Consider the following 5,571-nt stretch of genomic DNA (forward strand, 5'->3'; position numbering starts at 1 on the left):
ACTTGAGGGGGAGTTTGAGGGGAAGGTGTTTATTATTGATCCCCCTCAAAGTCCAGCACAGATCTATTTTTGTCATACCCAAGACCATAATTTAAATGCCTTAAAAAATCAGTTACATGATCTTTAAGCCTCACCAAATTACAAAAGAATAAACTTGTGGAAATGGAAATATGAAAGTGGAAAAACGCACTAATGTCCCTCAGAGGCAGGTTATACCAGTTAGCTATTTTTCTGTGTAACAAACTACCCCAAAATTGATTATCTTTAAAGAACAATCATTCATCTAGCTCAGTAGTCTATGGATCAGCAATTTAGGCTGGGCTCAGCAGGGAATTTCTCCTGCTGGTCTTGGCTGGGTTCACTCTTGTTTCTGTGGTTGGCTGGGGGCTACTTGCTTTTGGGGGGGGCCTCAGCTAGGATAACTTATCTCTACTCCATTTTGTCTCTTATTCTTTAGCAAGCTAGCTCTGGCTAGCTCACATGGTGGTGAAAAGGTCCCAAGAGCCACAAGAAAGCAAAAACTGGAAGGACTCTTTAGTCCAAGGCTCAGAATTTTGGACATTTCTTACACTGCATTATATTCATCAAAGCAGGCCACTTGGCCAGCCCAGACTCAAGAGAGGAGAAAACAGATTTCACTTCTTGGTGGGAAGAACTGCAAAAGATTGTAGCCATATTTGTAATCTACCACCTACGCACAATAGAATAAAAGCAAATTTGCGGAAATACCGAACTTTACTTGTGTAATATAAAATTATCTGGACTAAAATTTAGCTAGGCTAAACAGTATTTGCTTAGTACTGTTAAAGTTTATAAGCCAAGAATGAAAAGTTACCCTTACATTGTGGTAAACAATGTGAAGTGAAAAATTTTTAATTATAGAAGTCATTTTGAAATAGAAACCTCCTATGTAAATCCAGGGACCAACAAGTATAAGACTGAATATCAGAGTCAATGAAAATGTTAGTCCATCATATAACTTTTGGTTAGTTACATGGTTTGAAAGTGAGACATTCTATAATACAAATGACATGGGAGATGAATGTCCAAACTAATATTTTGGTATATAATATAAAATTAAGACGTTAAAAACAGGTAACAATTTATTACTGTAATCATAAAATTGAGTCACCCATGAAAGAGACTGGGTAGGATATTTTCTCCACCAAAAAAATCATTCTCTACTGAAAAAGTCTAAATAATTTATTCTTTACAAAGAACATACATTATTTAACTTGTTACTCCTACTTATATCATGAATTTATTACTTTCCTTTTTCCTCATTTTTTTGGGTCTCTATTTTGTAAACTTTTTATAATATTATAAAAATTATTCCAAGATGCCATATTGTCATTAATTCAATAGTGAGAAGCAGCTTAGTACTATTTTTATATTCTGATTTCCTGCCATTCCCCATCTGCCCCATTAACGACCTAGATTATCAGATTTTGATTAATTTCCACCACCACCACCACCACCACCACCACCCTGCCCCCCGCTCTTATGTTTATCTCTAGTTTTCTAAAATCCTCTCTGGTCCACTGGCTGCATAAAATGAATCTTCCCTAAATATTTGGTCTCAAATACTTCACTATTACAAGAGTAGTCTTGACTTCAACATGAAAAGAAAACAAATAAAACACCCAATGCAAAACAGTTATTCTGAATTGGGGGCGACTGAATAAACTGATTAACATATAGCTTCTAAATGTTCCTAATGTAATCTGAGAGTATTTTTTTGTTTTGAAGTTGTCACAGCAACTTATTTTTTTCCGCCCAGCCCAACTAGCACTGTTCTGCTTGGACTAATTAGAACTGAACTGCTTGGTTTTTATCAAAAATCAAACGACACTGCTCAGTATGTTCTGGCTTTGTTTTTAAAAATCATTTATGATTTTGTATTGGATCACATATCTGGGGGGAAAAAACCCCTCAGCTTTAATCAAAGCATATCTCAGTTGACTGCACGTCGTTTTTGAGTTGATTCATGCAAAATACCATCTATGAACTATGAGTATCAATGTCTACTTAAGGGAATGACTACACTGTAGTAGTCCCAATAAATTTAGTTAAACAAATGAATGGATGAATGAAATATAAAATGGAACATTAAATAAAAAAGCAGATTCATATACGAGTAAAAGCACATGAATTAGGTGACTGAGTTCAAGGCTTTGTTCCTTGATTAACTGCCTATGTGACTTTAGTCACAGATAGAAAACATACCATAAAGTTCATCATATTGGTTGAAATGAATCTGGCTGCAAAGTAGCAGCATCAAACTAGAGGTGTCTATGGCTTCATAAAGGCTTATGGCCTTATGGTTGTGATATGGATGCCACAGCTCATGCATGACAGGGTGTACAAGTGGGAAAGGAAAAGTTCTCCTTACATGCGCTGCACCTTTCGTGGTGGGGGTGGGTGGGAGGGAATCTTTCCCAGAAGTCTCCTATAATTTCCCTTCTATCACACTGGCCACAGCTGTGTCATATGGCCAATTCTGACTGCAAAATTGGCTGGATAGTCAAGATTTGGCATTTTCAGCCTCTGTAGAGACAGGCAAGGAAGAAGACTGGGGATGGCAGTCAACTAGGCAGTCAACAGAGTCTGCCACAAGCCAGCTCCCTGGTGTCAATGATGATGAAGATTAGTCCAGAGAAAAGAAGTGACTTGTAGCAATTTACTATTATGGCCAGAATCAGAACTAGAACTTATACCTTCTCTTTGTGCAGTTCTGAGCATCCCCTAGTAGCCACAGTGCTTCTTCAAATGTACCATATCCTCACCTCTGAGACAAGGGGGTTGACTAGATGCAATTAATTCAGCAATGTATAAATGGGCATTAATTGAGCACTTAATATATTCCATACCCTGAGTGAAGTGCAGGAGATCAAAAGAAATAGTTTCTTCCCTCAAAATCTGAATGATCTTAGTATTCTAGTTTCATAGATAACGTAATTGTAATTTTTAATAAAATGAATCAAGTATCCATTCCAAGAAAAGGTTTAGAAGGTAGATGTAAGTCAGAAAATAACACTACTAGCTTACATAATTATCTAAGGCAAGGGTTACCAAACTGTACCCTGTGGACCAAATCTAGCCCAGTGTTTGGATATAAATAGTTTTATTGGAACCAAATCTAGCCCACTGTTTGGATATAAATAAAGTTTTATTGGAACACAGCCATACCCATTTGTATACATATATTCTAGGACTACTTTCCTACCACAATGGAAGAGCTGAGTAGTTGCAACAGAACTGAATAGTTGTGATGGAATCTGTAGCTTGCAAAGTCTAAAATATTCACTATCTGGCCCTTTACACAAGAAGTTTGCCAACCTCGTATTTAAGGGGGAAAGGAAGAATGTTTATAGAAAATATAGATGGTTGTTATTTATCTCATCATGTCCTCCAAATGTTTTACTGACTATCTGGTTTTTGGCTTCCTGCAAATTCAGCAGACAGTACATCAACATCAGCAATATAAGACCTTGATTATCTGTGCCACTGTTGATTTGAAAACATTAAAAGAATGCTTCAATTACCAGGTGAGTTATTTTTGTTTCAGAGAGCATTTATTCACTTTGTTCAAGATGACAAAGATTTGACTTGGTTGGCTTAGATGACATTTTTGGATAACCTGAATTTATCAGTGTATATATAAGTATATTGTGTGAGAGAAGTCAAATTCAGCTGACCCCCATTTGCTTCCTGGTGTCTCCCAAGACCCTTGGGAGTTTCCCTTCCTCTGGTGGCTGAATATCCACACCTAAATGCTCGTCAGTGTCTCAGATGCAGGTTTCAAGTTCAACTCAACTCTTCCCTCCACCTTGTCCCATGTTTGTTCATGACATGTTACACAGGCTTGGTTTCAAATTCTGACTTCACCACCCTTGAGTTTGGGCACATTTTTCCAACTGTCTAAAGCTTCAGTTTTCTCTTTCGTACAACAGGAAGAATAATATTCACCTGATTTAGGACTGGTATACAAATTAAAGGAGACATTGAGTGTAAAGTGCTTGGCACAGACCAGATATAAAAAATACTTCTCCTTCCACACACTTCTCAAAATGTTAGGCATTAAGTCGCGAGAATTCAGCTTCTGTAGTAGGCTTTGAATCTGGTGCATCGTTTCCAAAAATGAGGCCATCACCTTGCTTCTTCCCTAAATGGCTGCGATTATCGCCCATCTCTTCTTCCTTGCTCTGATTGCATGTTTTTTTGAGCCATCTTACTACAATTTTGCTTAGCAATCTACACTTAAAACAAAATAAAATTCCATTCTTAGTTTGTTACACCTGTTGATCAAGGCTATTATTCAGTCATGATCTGCAAGGTTCTGCATTCCTCTCCAAGCCCATCTCTGCTCCACATCGTGTCTCATCTTCCAATAGGCTAGCCCAAGCTTCTTCGTATGGCAGACTCAGGGTCCCAAAGAGCAGTAGAAGACGAGCCCCAGTGAGCAAGTACTTTTCAAGGCTCTGTTGGTGTCTTTTTCTTACTGAGATATAATTAACACATAACATTGTGTCTATTTGTGTCTTCTTTGTTACTGTCCACTAGGACATAACAAGTCACGTGGCCTAGAGTCAGTGTGGATAAAAGGGTACGTATATAAGGAGATGTCCTTCTTTGGGGGTCATTACTGCCACAGTCTAGCCCAGCCACTTCCTGCTTATGTGACACTGGGCAAGTCACTTACCTCACTGACACTGTTTCTTTAATCTGTAAAATGCAGATACCATTTATATTGTATGGTCCCTGTAAAGATGAATAATTTTTAATTCTTTACATGTAAATTCTGTATATCTCTTGCAATGCTCAGTATTGCACCTTACACATAAACCTATTATATTACTTTGCTAGGAACTAAGAAGGACCATAAAGATAAACAAACAGTGTCAGTAAATATCTGTTTACAGAAATAAAATGACTGCCCTGAGAAATGGACTGGTTGTAATATGGCCTTTGTCAGAGATGTTTTCCATTTTAATGACTTTTTTCTCCTGATTTAGAAATATATCTTCAGGATAGAAAGATACAGGAAAGTACAAAGGAAAATAAAATTAACTAAAATCCCATTCTTGAGAACCACTCTTAACATCCCGTCAGATTGCTCTTCAACCTTGTCCTCTATGGATTTTTTTTCCTAGAGATTTCACTCTTGTTAATAGCTTACAAGCAAAATTTAAACAGCTTCTGAAAAAAGAAAATGGATGATTCCCACTTTGAAAACTTATTGAAAACATTTGTGTGTTGAAATAAAACCCAACGTACTGACATACCATATAATTTTTGTTAATACGGCATCAGGAATGGTGACTGAGAGATCGCCAGGAGACAGAAAAACATTCAATTTGCTTGTTTGGCAGCTAACAAGAAGTCACAGCCATAAAACTCAAAATAACTGACAGGTCATAAATATACCCTATTTTCTTTCTTAAAAAAATTCCTCGTATAATCAAAAACGTTTCCTTTACTTGACTCATTACAGGTGCCTTTTGCTAAGAGTATCTCCTCCATGCAAGAGTGGAAAAAGCAGCTCCACCTTTTTTTTTTTTTTTTTTTTTC

Source organism: Lipotes vexillifer, unplaced genomic scaffold (genome assembly GCF_000442215.2).
Source record: "Lipotes vexillifer unplaced genomic scaffold, Lipotes_vexillifer_v1.1 scaffold207, whole genome shotgun sequence".
Taxonomy (NCBI): domain Eukaryota; kingdom Metazoa; phylum Chordata; class Mammalia; order Artiodactyla; family Lipotidae; genus Lipotes; species Lipotes vexillifer.